Consider the following 20,091-nt stretch of genomic DNA (forward strand, 5'->3'; position numbering starts at 1 on the left):
TCTGCGCGCAAGGAATGGCATGCACAGGTCTGTACCAGCCTATTGCTTTTTATGGCTGGGCATAAAATGAAAGCTATTTTACTTTGGAATGGATATAGAAACGAGATCGTTTTTGAAGACCAAACAGGAACTGGAATTGAACAAGCTGCTCAGAATGTTAGGCATTCTGGAAAAAAAGTAATGTTCTTCTGTTACAAAAGTGAATCGATTTATATATCCATTATAGAAAATACAACAGTGGAAACTTTTTCTTTGAAGTGGCCAGATTTTAGTGGAAATGTACTCTACACTTTGGGAGAGATTCGCTAAAGGCCTGTTATATAAAGTAGCTGGCTGCTCATTTAAAAAGAGATGTAGTTATGATTGCAGTTACCCGGAAAAACTAACTTGCCTATCTTAATAGATTTTGACATAAAGGAATATATATGACTGGTGTGTATGTGTGTGCTGTAGACTCACACTGGAGACTAATGCACTTCTGTGTGTTCCTATAGCTGAAGATTACATATTTGGTGGCAATGACTGCTTTCCCCAGTTTTAGCTGGGGAAAGGCTTTTTTCAGAAGTACTCAATCAATCCCAGCTCAAGAACTGATTTTAGTACACAAATTAATCCTGGACGATGGTAAAAGGGAAGTCTAGCCAAAGAATTTTGTATAAGACTTTGAGCGTGATCCTGAAAGGGGGGGTAGATCCGCGGTGGCCAGGAACAGCAGAGCTGTGCCTCCTCCTCAGAGGCTTCCCGGCCGCCTCGGAGACTAAAAAACCCTTTTTAGAAATAAAAGAAAATCGAGGGAAATGCCCTATTGAAAAAAATCGAGGCGGTGCCAACAAAAAAGGTGGCACATCCCTTCTGCCACTCAAGGGGGCAGAATCAGAGTAAAAAAATTGTATCATCGATACATGAGATAAAAGATTACATAGATTTTAAAAAGATAATACCTGGCTAAAATTCTTGACTAATATTAAAAAAACTAAAATTCACTAAATATTAAAAGAAAAATTAAAAATAATAATCTAGTTGCCATGACCCAACTTTAAGCAGTGGACTTTATATATGACTGCTAATCGGATTTATGAATACGGCGAAGCCACCAAAACACCCATATGTATTACAAAATAGAATTAAAAGATACAATATCTAAAACTATGGGATATATAATTCTTAAATAAATAAATTAGCTAAAAATCTCAGATTAAAATAACATTCTCCATTTTAGGTTTGATTGCCAAGCCCCCGCTTTGTCTGGCGGATCTTGTATATTGCAGCACAAGATTTAGCTACTGGTTTCATCGTCTGGGCTGACCCTTCCCACAGGAGATTCCTCAGCCTCCCTTCCTCAGAGCTGTCCTTTGTTAGATTAAGGAGAGGGGAAATTAGCTTAAATCTTGCTTCCTCATAGAAAGGGCATCTGAAGAAAACGTGTGCAATAGACTCGACTTCACCCCACTTACAGGGACACCCCCATTCTAATCTTGATAGCCTCTTAAATCTGGCTTCTAGAATCGCCGAAGATAGGGCAGAACTTCGGGTTAATGAAAAAGCCCTTCTTTATTTCCAGGAATGACAGTATTCTGAAGGCGCCAACGTATATCTATTGCTTGTTGGGGCCAAAAACGCTGGAGAGCTCACAAGCTCGTTTTGGCGTTCAATATCAAAAAGCCTCTGCCTAACTAGTTGCTTTGCATGGTCACCGTTGAGCTCTAACAGGAAATGGGTGGAGAATCCCAATGCTCAAGGGGGCATTTCCAAGGCAAACGGGCTCCACCCCTGGGAAGGCCCCCACACACACACTGGTGCGGGCTTTCCCTTCCGGAAATAAGGTGGTACCTATGCCGGTGCGGGCTCATTCCAGCTCCAAAGGAGTTCCCCCCCCCCACTTTCAGGAATGGGCTGATTAGGTTGTTCTCCAAATTAAAAACTAGTCATTCTTATAATCAGGGCAAAAAATGTTAGGCCACTTTCAGGCATCTTGAATGGTCATGTATGGATTGTCTAGCAGCATGAATGTAAACTTTTTGACATTTGAAACCTGTGATGAAATTTAAAAGGTATGTAACAACACCTGTGCTGTCATTCCCACAAGATTTAGGCGGTTCTTCAAATGACACAATACATCTACCTTTATCCTAGTAGCTAGATCTGGTGTGTGTGTGTGTGTGTTAAATTACTCTTCCATGTGTCTTATTCTTGGTGTACATTTAATATAACTGGACTTCACCACTTAAGGCTGCAAATGAGGGGCAGTTGCTCCCATATGTTAGGAAAATCCCAACACAGAGAAAACTAGCATGTTAGTGAAAAAGCTATACTAGAACCCTTTCCCTGACACCTAGTTTTCATGCTGAGGGCGGTTTTTTCAACTTTCTGAGAAACAATCACACAATTTCCACCCGCAGTAAGGATGTGTATTTTGATATTAACACATCAAAAACCTGTCACATCTCCAATTTGAATTTATACAGTTGTTCTAACATACCTGAGTTTACAAATGGACAGTTGTACTATTAGCCATATCTCTTCATTATTCTGAAACCTGTCTGTGTTAGATTGAGAGAGAGAAGACTGAGAAGCAGAGTGGAATCTGAACTGAGACCATGTAAGTGAGCCCCTCCACCATATGTGTGTGTGTGTGTGTGTGTACACACAGTACACACATGCACACACAGTCACTTATATGTCAGCTTGTATTGATTCTGCAGCTGAGGCTAACCCAAAAAGGCCAAGTACGTGGATGCCACGAGCTGGCAAATAGAGAATCACTCCCAAGCAATGCCAGGTGGGGCTAAAGCAGCCAGACTCTCCTGCACCCACTTCCCCCTTCACCTTGGAGAGCCAGCATGGTGTAGTGGTTAAGAGCAGTGGTGTGGAGTGGTGGACTCTGCTCTGGAGAATCAGGTTTGATTCCCCACTACTCCACATGAGCGGTGGAGGCTAATCTGGGGAACTGGATTTGTTTCCCCACTCCTACACACAAAGCCAGCTGGGTGACCTTGGGCTAGTCACAGTGTATGAGATTATTTAGGCTAAGAAAGGGTGCCCAAAGTCAACCCATGAGCCTCCACAGCAGAGTGGGGATTTAAACCAGGATCTCCCAGAACTATTCCAAAACTCTAACCACTGTACCACACTGACTTCTGTGGAGTGGTTGCTGTCAAGCAGCCTGGCCTAAGTGAGTCATGTAAGTCAGGTGGCTCATAAGTTCTTCCCAAAGACCAAAACAACCATGGAAAGGGGGCCTTGCCCCCTCTCTGCCTTTATTGAGAGGCTATGGCCAGGTGCCAATTGTATTGAATAGTACTCCAAATAAAATCACAAAAGTCATTTTTTTCTTTTCTCTGGTTTTATACAAAGTAATAAAAATTAGCCTGATCTCATCAGATCTCAGAAGCTAAGCAGGGTCAGCCCTGGTTAGTATTTGGATGGGAGACCACCAAGGAATACCAAGGTTGCTGTGCAGAGGAAGGGACTGGCAAACCACCTCTGTTCATCTCTTGCCATGAAAACCCCAAAAGAGGTTGCCATAAGTCGGCGACACTTTACACACACACACACAATAAAAATTAAGTAAGAAAGCAAAAATGTTTTATGATTTCTCTTGACCAGAGTAAGCAAATTGAAATGGAAAAGAAAGTGATTAAAGAAGAAAAGGTAGGCTGTGGGGGGGAGTGGAAGGAGTGTGGTGAGAGGAGAAAGGGGCTGTGCCAAAAAGGAAAGGGCCCCAGTTATATTCTGTTACCCAGGGCCCATGAAAACCTGGAACTGGTCCTGCCATAAGCAAAGAAGATGTGCCTGTGGGTACAGAGAAGAAGACTACGAGCCGTTTTTTATATTTTCTCTACCTTTGAGGGGTCTCAAACCGGCTTACAATCACCTTACCTTCCCCTCTCCACAACAGACACCTTGTGAGGTGGGTGGGGCTGAGAGAACTGTGACTAGTCCAAGGTCACCCAGCTGGCTTCACGTGGAGGAGCGGGGAAACTAACCTGGTTCTCCAGATTAGAGTCTGCCGCTCTTAACCACTACCCCACTCTGGCTCTGTATTTAGTAGCAAGACGTGATTTGTGATTTAGTAGCTAGACATGATTTGTCTCTGCCAGTTATGTCCGTTTTGGAGTTTACTTGGTTTATCAGCAATGCTAGTCTCCTGCTATGATCAAACAGGCTGAGGAGGAAAAGCTTGACAAGAAAGGCAGTTAGCAGAGATCATACTTACACCCGTTTGTTTTTAGTAATTAAGCACAGTGTTAATGGAAACATCTCCTTTAAGCAATGGTTGCTTATTTGCACAATCGGTGGGGCCATATGTTCTTGTGGGTGTGGAGGGGTGTTGATAACAAAACGGGAACTTTGTGGATTTTTGTTACGTGAAATGTTGCATAGTTGCTCTTGACTCCATGAAATTTTCACTTTTTCCCCCCAATGTGGTAGTGCTCTGTTCCTGTTTTCCCCTCCCTTTTTCTCAAAAAGAAATGTGCTAAAATAATTAAAAATAGGCCAGTGTGTATGTATATGTACAAACAGATGCCCTCAGAAATGTTCAGTCTTGATTGCTTGAAATCTGAAAATTAAAATCAGGGCTATGGAAATGAACAAGCATACAGATGTTCTAGCAACCTGACTCAGAGGTTGTATTTTTATCCATTTGTGATTTTTTCCCCTGGGTTTTCTCTCTCTTTGCAAGTTAGCTTCCTTCTGGACTGTGATAACAATTGGCTACACTAGAGAAACATTTTATTCTGAATGAGACAAGATAAAGCTAAAAATAAGTTGAAAATGTCTAAATACTGTAAAAGTAAGTACTATTTATTACGTTATACAAAGGTAGTTTTAGAATATGACCATGTGGTTTAGAGAACAAAAGACAGCATATAAAAAATAGTGGAAAACTCCGTAGAACCATTCCTTGGGCGTGGGGAGTGTCTAGGATCTCTGCTTGGGTAGAGATGCCACACTTTGACACTACAGGGTTTGAAAGCCAAACCTCACATTTGGGGGAGGGGGAACCCGGTATCAATTATATTGTGATGAGCCCAACTCCATTTCTTTGAATTATCTGCTATGAGGTCTTCTGTCTCTCAGACACTGACCAGGCAAGAAGAGGAGAGAAACAGTGGCAGGGAAGGCTAATGGGAGATAATAACTTATCTTTAAGTTGCTATTGTTCCCCCCACCCCACCCTAATGGAGAGCCAGCGTGGTGTAGTGGTTAACAGCGGTGGACTGATCTCGAGAACCAGGTTTGATTCCCCACTCCTCCACATGAGCGGCGGAGGCTAATCTGGTAACGTGGATTTGTTTCCCCACTTCTACACATGAAGCCAGCTGGGTGATTTTGGGCTAGTCACACACTCTCAGCCTCACCTACCTCATCTACCATCCCGGTTCACCAGTTTAGCTTCCGCCGCTCATGTGGAGGAGTGGGGAATCAAACCCAGTTCTTCAGATCAGAGTCCACTGCTCCAAACCACAGTTCTTAACCACTGTGCCACGCTGTCTCTCAGATGCACCTCACCCCAAGTCACAAGTAAAAATTAGGACCTAAAAATGGCACTGCAAACAAAACAACTTTGTTGGTATATTGTATACTGTACCTACAGTATACTGCACCTCAGGTATACTGTACATACCTGATTACATATGGTACTGAGATATCAGTGAGCCCCTTGTTCCTGATGGCTGCCAGCCAACTCCTTAATATTAGATTTGATTTCTGCTTGCTGTATGCCACCTATTTAAGGCACCTGAGGGAGAAATTTAGGATCTGGCATTTTATCCTCAAGTAAGGGTGCAGGGGTAGATTTACCATTAAGTCTACTGGGGAACGTCCCACTGGGCTGATGGCCTTGGGAGCCATCCCCCTGCTGGGGCCACTGGGACCCCAAGCAAGGGGCGGACCTCACTCCATGTAAGGCAGGTGAAAGTCACCACTGCCGCCAGGATCCAGCAGCCCATGCCCTGTCTGGGGAGGCAGCATCTGTGAGCTGGCAACCCGAGTCCTGTGCTGGGTAAGAAGGTGCACAGCTAGGGTTGCCAGGGGGAGCATGACAACTAGTGGGAGGGCTGAGGGCAGGATATGGGGTGAGTTGGGTGCAACATCACTGACATAGGTAGTCACTTCCGGGTGTCACCCAGAAGTGACAAATGGTAGCTCTAGGAATTGCCAGAAACTCTTTGGTTTTACTGTAGAGTTTCCGGCAACTTCTAGAGCTACCCTTTGTCACTTCCAGGTTGTAACTAGAAGTGACATACCTATGTCAGTGACATATTTTTCTCCTCCTGCTGCAGCTCTGAATGGTGGTGGGCAGTAGAGCTTGCCAGCAGGAGGCCTCCTACTGTAGCAAGAGGCTGGGCAAGCCTACACGTTGCCCTGCCAAGTCCTATGGAGTACAGGGAAGGAGGAGAGCAGCCCAGCCAAGTCCCATGTAGCATGGGTAAGGAAGCACCTGGCCAAGCCCTGCCTGGTGAAGGAGACTCCTGGTCAAGCAGCTCCTTCTCCCTTCCTCCTTGGTGGGGAGGGGCTGAGGGTGGTGTCCTTTTCCCAGGGTATTGTTCAGGGTTGCCAATCTCCAGGTACTAGCTTACAATCACTTTTCCCTTCCCCTCCCCACAACAGACACCTTGTGAGGTAGGTGGGGCTGAGAGAGCTCCTAGAGAGCTGTGACTAGCCAAGGTCACCCAGCTAGCTTCGTGTGTAGGAGTGGGGAAACCAACCTGGTTCACCAGATTAGAGTCCGCCGCTCATGTGGAGGAGTGGGGAATCAAACAAGGTCCTCCAGATCAGAGTCCATGGCTCCAAACCACCACTCTTAACCACTACACCACGTTGGCTCCCAAGACATTTCTATGCTGAGTTCAGATTGCAACTGTGGCCCATGTTGAGAAAGGGCTTCTGCTTCCTCCTGACTGTTTTCTTGACCAAAAAGATCCTTGGAAAGGGTGCTATTTGACCCGGAAACTCGCAAGTGATTGCTGCAAGTCAGGAAGACAGTGCATTCTCCACATGTACCACAGTTAGGGATGCCAGGTCCCTCTTTGCCACTGGCGGGAGATTTTTGGGGCGGAGCCTGAGGCGGGTGGGGTTTGGGGAGGGACTTCAATGCCATACAGTTCAATTGCCAAAGTGGCCATTTTTCTCCAGGTGATCTGATCTCTATCGGCTGGAGATCAGTTGAATTAGCAGGAGATCTCCTGCTACTACCTGTCAGTTGGCAACCCTAACCACAGTCACAATCAAAACCGGGCAGTGAGTGCACAGGAATGGAAAGGAAACAGTAATATCATGTGTAATGGTTACACATGTAGGGTTGCCAGGTCCCTCTTCTCCACCAGTGGGAGGTATTTGGGCAGAGCCTGAGAAGGGTGGGGTTTGGGGAGAGGAAGTGACTTCAATGCCATAGAGTCCAATGGCCAAAGCGGCCATTTTCTCCATGTTAACTTATCTCTATCGGCTGGAGATCAGTTGTAATAGCAGGAGATCTCAAGCTAGTACCTGGAGGGTGGCAACCCTCTACTCAAGATTAAAATGACAAATCTACCTGGTACACTCCATAATGTGCGAAGCGGACAGCTAAGACTACTTAAGTGACAAAAGAAAAAAACACACACAGGCTTTCAAGACTGAGCAATTTCTGCCCACAATGACAATTAAGTAGGCATATTTAATTAACTCAAAACCAAGCAATTAATATTTTGTGGGAAGAAATTGAAATGAAACTGCATTCTTTAAAACCATAACTCTATTTAATCATGAAAGGTGGTGTCCAATTAACAAGTGGTTCATAGAACTGGCCACAGGATGTGCTTAAGGGCGCAAAAGAGTCTCCTCGGAAGAGTCTGACGTACACCCCTTCTTTGTTGTGCAAAGGAATAGTAACAAGCTCTTGCAATATATGCAAAATAGTGATGTTATTCAAAAAGTGCAAAAACATGCAAAGTTACAATGATATAACGAACTCACACTTATATACATAAGTCTTCCAAAAGGAAGTCAATCTCGATAGGCACAAGCTTTACAAGGTAAGTACCAAAACTTATTTCTCTTAATATTTGTTCTTTTTGCAGGTAGAAATGTTGAAGTGCTGTGGAGGCTGAAATGGATCGGGAGTTGAAGTCCCTCCCCTCCCCAAACTCTGCCCTCCCCAGGCTCCACCCCAAAATCACCAGGTATTTCCCCATCCAAAGCAGGCAACTTTAGGAGGGGTTGCTGAAAACTTTCCCCACTCTCCCTCCCATTCACCCCTCAACAGCTTCCCACCAGATGATATGTTTGAAAGAGTAAATTTGAATTTGGAACCTTGTAGGAAAAAAGTGGGGGCTGGGGAGAAGAAAAACTGCTGGCAGGGAAAGGCTTGGGCATCCCTTCCCTCTGCCACTGAAACATACCCTCTCCAAAGCTGCTTTTCTTTAAAAAAAAAAAAAGCATTGGGACTTTATTATCCTCATAATCCAAAAAACTCTGGAATTTTCTCCTGAGGTGATGAATATGAAGACATAGAAATAAGCTGTAACATGGGAGACTTGATCTTATTTTATTATGTGTGTGTGTGTGTATACACAAATATATAAAATATTTGTATTTTAAATTACAAAGACTATCAGTAATTCTGCTTTTTTATTGTTGTAATTGTATTGGTTTTTTTCTAATAAAATAAAAAATAAAAAAATTCTCTCCTGACGGAGATTAATCTGTCCCCTTCTGTTGCCATTTTCCATCAGACTTTTTCGTATCATTAAGAATTCCCCCAGCGACCCCTCTTTTCCAAGCCATGTTTTGATTTCTGTTTTGGTTTTCTAAGTATTTTAGCCCTGGGTTTAATTAATTTTGGGGGGGTGGTTTTAATGGTTTCAAAATATGATTTTTTAATATACGGTTTACTTTTTTGGGTGCCTAACAGTGCAATCCTAAGAAGAGTTACTCCAGTCTGAGCCCATGGAATCAATGGAGTAACTCTCCCTAGGATCACACTGTTAGTGGCCTCGTGAGGAAAGAAAGGTGGGATATAAATTATATAAAACAAATACATAAACAAGTATGTTATGTATGCAGAGGGAAGCAAGGCTCATGTTGAGCTTGCTATCTTCTCCAGGCTCCTTCGCCTGGGATTCCTGTTGGATAATGGACTATAGCCGCCCAATCACGGACTTGGCTTCATCTGTGTTCCCATTGGACTATGGACTACAACGGGCCAATCGCGGACTTGGGGGGCATGGCTCCGGGTGGTTGGGGCTGGCATATAAACCGGGGTGTTGTGCACTTGCTGTTCAGTTCCATTCAGTTAGAGAGTTCAGTTCAGTTCCTGATTGTTAATAAAGCGGTTGTTGTTGGAACTACATCTCCAGTCTCGTGTATCACCCATGCGTACATAAAAAAGTATGTCACATGCCCCTTAAAATTATCAATGAAACATCTAATTTCCAATTACCTTTGCTGCATCTCCCAAACAGGGCAATAAAAGCTTACTATTCTTTTGCAAAGTGAGCGGTAGTTCTGCCTAGACTTTCCTGTGCCTTCTCAGCAAGCCTCCTTTGCCTCCCAGATGCTTATTCTGATTTGATCTCCATTCTCTACCGAAATGCTCTGGCTTTAAAGTGTTTTGTCAACTGTGGGCCTTATTCCTCTAGCCAGCTTCCAGTTTGCGTGCTCTTCCTACAGAGGGAATTCATGCTCTTTACACTTCATCTCCCCACCATGCTACATGGCTTATCAAAGCGTAATTAACACTGTATGTGGGAAGATCAAGGATTAAAATAACATTCTTAAACCCTAAATGCGGGTGCTCTAGCTCAACCTATATAAAAAGAAGGTTTCTGATATCCTGGAGATATTTATGCTAATGAATTCAAACCATTACTTAGGGGAATAGATATCCTGAACATCTGAAAACACAAAGAAAAAAAAGGAGGCGGAAGGATCAAACAGCAAAGCTTTTTTTTTTTTCATTTTATTATGCATACAAGGATGTGGGAAGATTAGCAGTATCTGTGAGCTGAACGAGCACATTCCACAAGTCATGTACTGTTATTAAGGTTGCCAGCTCTGGGTTGGGAAATGCCTGGTGATTTTGGGGGTGGAGCCTGAGGAGGGTGGGGTTTGGGGAGGGGAGGGACCTCCGTGGAATATAATACTATAGAGTCCACTCTCCAATGCAGCCATTTTCTCCGGGGGAACAAACCCACTGGAAGAAGCCAAATATCAGGAAGAATTAGGGTTGCCAACTTCCAGGTACTAGCTGGAGATTTCCTGCTATTACAACTGATCGCCAGCCGATAGAGATCAGTTCACCTGGAGAAAATGGCTGCTTTGGCAATTGGACTCTATGGCATTGAAGTCCCTCCCCTCCCCAAAGCCCTCCCTCATCAGGCTCCACCCCCAAAACCTCCCACCAGTGGCAAAGAGGGACCTGGCATCCCTAGGAAGAATTCAATACGTTTTTATTAGGAGCAACCTCATCTGCAAGCTTTTGAGTGCCCCAGAACCCTTTACCAAGTTGGAGCTTAAGCACACAAAATATACACATACACAAGGTGGAAGAGAAATATATTTTTCCTTCCCTATTTGCATTTGGTTTGTGTGGTATAGTGGTTAGAGTGTTGGACTATGATCTAGGAGACCCAGGTTCAAATCCCCACTCTGCCATGGAAGCTTGCTGGGTGACTTTGGGCCAGTCACCGACTCTCAGCCTAACCTACCTCACAGGGTTGTTATTAGGACAAAATGGGGGAGAGGAGAATGGCCTTTTATGCATGGGAAGTTTTGCCTTGGGATTGTCTCTCTCAAGATGCACATTTTCCCCATCCAAATTCTCAAAACTCAACAATAAGCCCCCCTGCCGAGTTTTGAGAATTCGGATGGGGGAAATGTGCATTTAGAGAGTGGCAAATGCAAGGCAGAACCTCCCGTGCATAAATGACCAATGATGTAAGCTGCTTTGAGTCCCCATTGGGGAGAAAGGTGGGATATAAATGAAGTAAACAAACACACACACACACACAAACGAACAAATAAAATAATATCCAAACTAAGAGTCCTGGGAGTTTGAAAGCTTGTACTCATCATTTTGCGACATTTGCGTTGGCCCTAATAAAAAAGTATTGCATTACTGATGTGTGGGATTGTGAAGGAATTTTGCTGTATGAGTCATTCATTGCATCATTTACTGGAACTGGGTGGTTTTTAAAAAAAATGTAAGGAGTAACCAAGGCCTTTATCACCAGGTGCTGAACTACCACTGTAAACAGACATTATTTCTAGTCACGACAGACCACATATGTATTTCCAGTATATATGCGCATCTTTTGGAACATCAAATATATATGTAGGGCACTTTGGAGATACTGATTGCTTTCACTGGGTAAATTATGAACCTACCAGTATTCTCAAAGGGACTATTTCTTCTCAGATGAGAAAATCCATGCGAGGGGGGGGGGAGCGGCTGGGGGGGAGGAAAAAAGTCAGTGAGTTTTTAAAAAATCTGGCTGTGATCTTTGCCACAATTGTGTTGTTCCTTGAAATTCATCCATTCAAAACCAAGGACTTTTCTTTACATTATAGCTGAAAAGTGAAAGCTCTCCATATTTTAAAATATCTATTTCTGTTCCATCCTGGTCCTATCCCACAAGTTTTGAATATTTTTAAAAACATCAATTTATTACTTCTCTTCGTAGAGTAAGTGGCGTTCGGCCAATGTGAATTATGACTTTAAGTGAAGCAATGCAAGATTTTCAGTTTTTAAAAGTAAACCTATTTTTGAGAATAAACCAAAATGTTTCCATATGTGAATTGACTGATCCTTCAAGATGGTAGAGAAAGTTGTGTGTGTGTGTGTGTGTGTTTTAAACCATGGTGTCTTTTGCATGACCTTCCCCCCTCCTTCCCTTCTCTGGATGGCTTTGGGGATTCAGGCAAGCATGAGAGCAATGTGGTTAGTGGTGACATGTTTACCTATCTAACCATCTCTCGCTAGAAAGCTTCATGGAAAGAGCAAGATAAATAAAAGAGTATCCTGCAATGGGGGGCGGGAGGGGGTTCCATTCAACATATGGCATTTATATATATATATTTTTTTTAAAAAAATTAGATTAGAGGGCTTCTGAGAGGGGTTCCATTTGTTAGCACTTCACATCTGTTGCAACGAGATAGCATCTCTTTCATTCAAATAAAATGGTTAGCACAAAAAAGGTAATATATATATTTGAAAAAAAATGGCATCCTTCTGAACCGAGTTTTATGTGGCCCGCCAGCCCAGCAAGTAAATCTATCATGCTGAGAGTTTTAGGGTTCCTTTAATCTTTAGTGCAATTGCTGAGAAGAATGATCTTGGCCATTATTTACCACAGCAACTCAAAGCCAAAATGGTTGGGAAAGAGGCTGTATTGGGTTTAGCAAAACGAAAATGAGAACAGAGGCCTTTACTGGGGGGAAAAATACTTCAGCTTCCTGCTACTCATCGTTTGTGAATAAACTGAAATGGGTTCGACGCTATTTTTTCCTTAGACAAATCTGCTCATAGAGGGATTGGAAAAAGCTTTGAACATCTTATAGTTACTCTGGAGAGCCACATTCTAAGCTTGGGTAAAGTTCTAAGCAAGGCAAAGAGGGGTCAGCGTATTATCTCTTCGAAGTAAACTTGCAAAGCGGCCAGATGTGCAGCATATAGGAGAGAGCAAGGAGTTCCAGGGAGAAGAGTTATTAAAAAAAGGAAGAAGGACCCTTTAGTGGCCCTGGCTCAGTCATCTTTAAAGGATAAGGTTGCCAGCCTCCAGGTAGTAGCTGGAGATCTCCTGCTATTACAACTGATCTCCAGCCGATAGAGATCAGTTCACCTGGAGAAAATGGCCACTTTGGCAATTGGACTCTATGGCATTGAAGTCCCTCCCCATACCCCGCCCTCCTCAGGCTCCTGCTAATTCAACTGATCTCCAGCCAAAGGAGATCAGTTCACCTGAAGAAAAAGTCGGCATATAAAAACCAACTCTTCTTCTTCTTTCCCCAAAGCTGTTGTACGACTGCGAGGAAAGCAAGTCATGTCCAAGGCATGACTCATAAAAAATGGTAATGTTAGTTCGGCTCTAATTCTCTCTGTCTCTCCTCCCCTCTCCCCCCTCCTTCTTGGCCAAACTGAAGCCATTCCTCTCTAGTAAAATCTTAAATAATTTGAATTTCTGTTTACAGATACTCAGTGGGAAGGATTTATCACTTATCTCTTGGCTGTATCTGTCAAATGGTAATATTCATTGGCTACCTGCATCCAGATCTTTAGATAGTTCTAGGTTTGATATTGGAATCTCTGATGCATAGTAATTCAAATGTGCTTTTGTACTTGTGTGGAGGAATACCCCAGTTTTTGGCTTATGGGTGCATCAGGTAATTGTGACTCCCCCCAGTAATGGGCCGCAGCTGGTAGATCCTGAAGTTCTGCCAAAGAAATAATAAAAGGAGACCTTTCAAGTGTGAACATAAGAAAGGCCACGTTGGGTCAGACCAAGGACCATCAAGTCCAGTAGTTTGTTCACACAATGGCCAACCAGGTGCCTCTAGGAAACCCACAAAGAAGACAACTGCAGCAGCATTGTCCTGCCTGTGTCCCAAAGCACCTACTATAATAGGCATGCTCATCTTATCCTGGAGAGAAGTATGAGATCTATACTGCTTTTTCCAGTTCCTTAAGCAGGGTGGATTGATCAGAAAAGTGAGCAGCATGCTCTTGCCAAAGGAAGAGGCAAGCATCTTGTTCACTGTGAGAGCCATTACATGATGACCTTGGCTCCCACTTTCTACTATGAATTTCATTTGTAGTGCCCCCTATGGGACATTCTCTATGGGATAGCTCTCACATCTCTATGTCTTCACTGTCAGGGCCACAGACAACTCTTCTCATAAACTGAAGCAGCATCTTTTTAAGGGGGGGCAGACTTCTCCCAGCCTATTTGTATGCAGACAGTGGGCAGCAGCAGTGAGAAGGATACCATTTACAGGCTGAAGACATGACCACCCCCAACCCACCCCCCTGTGAATTACTCCCTACCCAATATTAAAAGATTGCCATGCTCACAATCAGTTATAGCTGAGGGGAAGGGGTGTGGCTCAGTGGTAGAGCATCTGCTTGGCATGCAGGAGGTCCCAGGTTCAATCCCTGGCATCTCCAGTTAAAGGGACTAGGCAAGTAGGTGATGTGAAAGACCTCTGCCTGACACCCTGGAGAGCCGCTGCTGATTCTTTATAAGGCAGCTTCATGTGTGAGGTTTTTTTTTTTAAACCTGAAACCTTCCTAATATAAAATGAAGCTTCTGTTCTGTGCATGCAAACTGATGTGTAACAAATTAAAAGCCTGTTTTAAACAACTGTTGGGGCAAAAGAAGGGTCCAGCTAGGGTGATTCACCCACTAATCCCAGAGTGGCTGCAGCTCCGCACCCCAAACGGAAGGAGAAGAAGAGTTGGTTTTTATATCCCGCTTTTCTCTACCTTTAAGGAGAATAAAACCAGCTTACAATCCCCTTCCTCTCCTTACAACAGACACCTTGTGAGGTAGGTGAGGCTGAGAGAGCTCAAAGAGAGCTGTGAGTAGCCCAAGGTCACCCAGCTGACTTCATGTGTAGGAGTGGGGAAACCCATCTGGTTCACCAGATTAGAGTCCACCGCTCATGTGGAGGAGAAAGGAATCAAACCCGGTTCTCCAGATTAGAGCCCACCGCTCCGAACCACTATACCACGCTGGCTCTCATAGAATACCAAATGAGTACCAGTTGCTGTAGTTCCTCTCACCGATCAAAGTTGTTGCGTTTGCTTTCCTTTGTTTAAAAAGATAACACCCCTCCTCATATGTGGTGGAAAGTGCTGTCAAGTTGCAGCCGACTTGTAGTGACCTCATAGGATTTTCAAGAGAAAAGACAACCAGAGGTGATTTGCCATTGCCTGGCTAGCAACCTTGTACTTCCTTGGTGGTCTCCCATCCAAGTCCTTACCAAGGCTGAACCTGCTTGGCTTCCAAGACATGACAAGGTCGGTTAGCCTGGGCCATCCAGGTCAGGGCCTTCTTCTTTGTATAGCCATATTTAAGCCAGTGGCACAAAACTTATCCCTTTACTTTCAGTAGGAACTACGTCATGACTAACATTACTCGGATTAGGGAATGGCTAATTAATTGTTTTGCAGGCACAGCAGGAGTCCACCTTGGTAGTGAAATAAGCGAAGCATCTGCAGCTTGTGTGGTTCATCTATCCAATGTGTAAATGACCCTTCTTTGGATCTCGGCCAGCATGCCTGATCCTTATCTATGTACCATCTCCTGTTTGTGCTGTGGGTTGGTCAGACATTAAACACAAAATGGTAATTAATAACAATCGAAAGGCTTTTGCCACTAAATAATAAAATGAAAAGAGTAACTGTGACTTGACATAACTAAAGGTGGCATCCACATATTGGTTGTGGATCTGAAATCAATGAAACAAATTCAAAGTATTGTTTATAGAGTTGGATTGGAACTGAGGGGACTCGGCTTCGAATCCCCACTCAGTCATGATGCTCACTAGATGACTTTGGGCCAATAGCTAAGCCTAACCTACATCATAGGGTTGTTGGGAAAATAAAAACGGAGAACAATGTATACTGCAGTGAGCTCCTCGGGGAAAGAGCAGGGTAAAAATGGATGGGTAGAAAATTCTAGGGATGAACTGATACAGCTCTTATTGTTTCTTTTACAGGTCATTTATGCACGGATACTTGGACTCACGTTCACCCCCTGTCTGACTCGATTGTTCCTTGGAGTTCTGCATGTGTTTTCCATCCATTAGAAAGAACCTCGTGCCCAGCACTTGCAATGTCTGGATCTTCCCATTCCTTTGTTAACCTGACTCTTCCCTCTATCCTGAGCTCAGCCCGGCTGAAATCTCCATGCAGAAGGCAAAGCACTCTCACTGCCAATCACAAAGCAGAGTGTAAATAGGGGGGAATTCAAATATTTCCTGTTCTTCTGAGCTCTTTCTGAGCAAAAGAAATGCTTTAAAACTGAGCCTTGGATTTCTTCAGATTGCTCCATTTTTTGTTTTTTTGTTCTTATAATGCTTTTTTATGCAGCAATTGGGTTTTGGGGCAGGGATTTTCTCTCACAGTGAGCACTGCGAAGTAAGCCAATTACAAAGCAGCATTTAAAGGGATTTCATTTGAGTACTGGTGCATAGATTCCCAACAGGAAAGTGTGGGTCCAGCGAGCAATGAACCTCAGGTAAAACTCCCATGCATAAATGACCACAGTCTGTATGTTTGCCACTGTCATAGGTTCATCTCAGTTTTATTGCTGTCATTGATTGCCCTTAGAGTATTTATTAATGTATAGTATTTGTGCAGCCTTTTCCATCCATAATGGTTCAGATCTCAATAGTAAAAATCAGTTGATAAATAGACAGTATTGCTCTGATAAAGTTGGGATTCTCTTTATCTAAGCATTAGAGAGGCACTGTCCTCTTGCTGGTCTGGAGCATTTCTGAGGCAAAAGAGAGAAGAGCCTCTTTCTTCATGCAGCCTGTTTTGGGGCTACCTTGTGCTGCTAATGGCATCTAGTGAAGCCAGCTTCATGTCCAGGTCTTGCAGCTCATGGCTCTGCTCCCCAAGAACAGTAATAATTTATTTAATATTGACAAAAGTTATATCTGACCTTTCTGCACTTACAAGGGCCACCAAGGAAGCTAGTCTTCACCCTCTGGTGGAAGATTGGCAATAGAAGAGGACAGACAAATCTCTTTGGGGAGAGAGTTCCAGAGCTTTGGTGCCATCACCAAGAAGGCCCTCTCTCAGTTGCTGTCCACCTGATCTCAGAAGGCAGGGGCACCCAAAGCAGGGCCTCCAAATATTACCATCTTGGTCAGGGGGGTTCACAAGGGATTAGGCAGTTCTTTAGGTATGTTGGTCCCATATGTTGGTATGTTGGTTTTGAATAATAGCAAATGTTAGGCACAGTATATGTGTGTGGTGGGGTCAACCACTGCCAGAACTCTTGTAGGCAATGGTGGGTTTGGGGGGTCCTGTAAGGGCATTTGACAAAGTCTTTTCCCTAGCCCTCTTATTAATGTTGGTGCCTCACTGGGACTGTGGCAGTGACTAAAGGAGAATAACTCCTCCATGCTTCATAGCACATGGCTTTCTTTTCTCTGAGAGGGAGGATTTTCAGTGCCCATTGCCATTCATCTTGGCTTCTTCTTTTACAGTGTCTATATGCTAATATTAGCTGCTTTACACCATTTGTGCAAAACATCCATGCCAGTTGTACATCATTTACTTATGACTGGCTCAAACATAATACTGAGGAAATGTATTTGTTTATAAGAAAAAAGAATCAGCAACATTAAGATAAACTGATCCTAAAGACTCATTGGTTCACTTCTCACAAAGGAAACATGAAATCAAAATTGGGATATTTGAAACAAAGAACGGGGCTGTGGCCCTTTGTGGTTTTGCATGTAGAAGGTCCAAGGTCCCGGTCCAGTTGCCTCCAGTAAAAAGGATCAATGATGTGGAAGACCTCCACCTGAGACCCTGGAGAGCTGCTTCCAATGAAGACCTTGATAGACCAATGGTCTGACTAAGTTGTAGGCAGTTTCAGGTGTTCATACCAACAGCGTTTGAAATTCAACTTTATCCCTACTTTCATCTACCCATTTCTGCTTCAAAAGATTTGTAAATGTGTCAGTGAATTCTCAAGAAACGGTGACTGGACTCTGAACATTCAAGAACAGGAACAAAATTTAGATCGGACTGAAAAGTGTGTGTGCGTGTGTGATTTTTAGTTGGCTAAACTGGCACCTTGATTCATCCACAACCCAGTTCAGCAAGGGTATTTAGACTAGTTCAGTTCTATTTACCTCAATGGAGCTATATTAGCTAAAGGTGAAGTTCACTTGTTTGTACATCAATGGCCTCAGCTGTAATACTAAGAGCATTTGATCTGGAGAGAAGGAAGATTACTGTTCAGGGGTATTTGATGGCAAGTCAAGTTATTTTTCCACCCACATTGGAAAATGATAAAAATTCCATATAAGGAATGCAGCAGAATTGATCCAAATCATTTTGAACAGTCATTTGCTACAAAGATAAGAAGCTGGCCCCTTGATTATCAGCAATCACTCTGAATGCCACTGTGATCTATGTCTGAATAAGACACATCATACATAAAATCACTCAAGGTAAGGACGTAAATGAAACATCTGGGATTTTCACCGACTAGGCATAACATACACCAGTGTAAAGTCCCATGTCATTTCTTCACTCAGAACCCAACAAGTTGCATACCACCCAGTGATCTGGAAAAGTAACTGGAGCTCAGACATCTGCTATTTGTTTCCTGGACGTTTGATGGCAAAGCTGTTGTTTTTAGAATTTTACAAATCATGTAGACATCCTGCCAACGCTTTTAATTCCAAACATGATTTGCCTATATTCCTTTGGCCTAACACAAACCTTCACATATCTAGTCTTCATACTCAGATATGGCACCCTTTTACAAACTACCTTCCCAAAATTGTTGATTAAATACACTCAACTTTGCTAAGGAAGAAGGATAATTCCCAAATGCAGGGTGTCTTTCTTCAGAGGAATGGTGGACACTGCCACTCTCCCTATCATATAACTCTTAGTTTTCAGATTAAGCTAAAGATGGTTTGAGCAAAATAACATCTGCTTTCAGCATGAATTCTATTGGCAAATTCCTCCTATCTTCTAATGCAAAATGGTGGCAAGTTCTCTGTCTCTCACCAGTTTCATTGCCATTTTCATCTACCTGAGAGATGACTTGCTCTGAGTTTGAATTGCTTTAACTTTTATCAGATTTGAAATCTATTTGAAATGACTATCACCTATGTCTGCATGCTATTATTGTTCTTGGGAGTAAGAAATTTAGTGCACTCCTCTTGAACATCTCTATGAAGCTATTTCCTCAACATAACCTTCCTATCAGCTCAGCTGTGTGTGAGTGATCAAACCAATAACCCATAAAGCACTTACAGGCCCTATTAATTATCAGAGGCTTCTGAGGGATAGCTACTTAACAGGTTCCGTTTACGTACCTGATTTCAATACAAGCCCCTAGGAAAGAAGTAGTATTCAAGGTAAATGTATTGTGCCAGGTTACAATATGGCAGAGAAACACAGCTGATGAATTAAACTCTGATTATAAAAAAAACCCCTATTGCGAGTGATGATTTTCAGAATCAGAACACTGGTGATTCCATTAAGCCTAGCAATGAATGGCTGTGCAGGCAAATAACAAATGTCGGTTAGTACTTATAAGGAAAAATGCCAATGTAATGTACAAGTAACTCTGCTATTGAAAAGCAGAAATGTGCATTGAATACTAGAACTCATTTATAGCCAAGTTACTAAGTCTAAAAGACTAAAATAATACTAAAATACTAAACTACCCCAAAGGTGTATCACCAAAAAGCACCATCTCCCTTCAGACTAGGTTAAGGACAAGGCCACAGTAGTTTGAAGATTCAATATCAATAGCAGGGGTAGAAAGGTCCCCAGATCTCAGAGAATCTCTGCACGCCAGCATAGAAGGAGATAGTACTGGAAGAATCACCAGTCTGAGCCACTATTATGTAGCATCATATACATTCTCAATCACTTTTTTGTTCTAGATTAATTTATAGGAAATAAGTGTAGCATCGGCATATATTTTAATAGCCACTTTGGCTAAATCGGAGAATACTTAAATCCAGAGATTGGAGCCATGAGTGGACAATACAGATCTTTCTACAAACCTAAACAACACCCCAGGTTTGTAGAAAAATCTAATATAAAAAAAATACTTTGGGGGATTAAAAAAACCCAAAATAATAAAAAAACCGCTGTAGCTTTAAAAAATGGAACTCCTCAGTAGCTTCAATCCAGATAGCCTTCAATCCAGATAGCCTATTTTGCATGTTATGCAAAAATGTTTGCTAATTTTGCAAATCAAGCACATTAACTGCTGTGTCATCTATCAGTTGCTTTAGAGGTGATGGGGAAGGATAATAGAAAAGGTCAGGCTCTCTTTTGAAACAACAGCAAAAATTGTTTGGGGCAAGAAAGACATGGCAAGGCACTGTGCCCTGCAG

The sequence above is a fragment of the Euleptes europaea genome, chromosome 8 (assembly GCF_029931775.1).
Source record: "Euleptes europaea isolate rEulEur1 chromosome 8, rEulEur1.hap1, whole genome shotgun sequence".
Classification (NCBI taxonomy): domain Eukaryota; kingdom Metazoa; phylum Chordata; class Lepidosauria; order Squamata; family Sphaerodactylidae; genus Euleptes; species Euleptes europaea.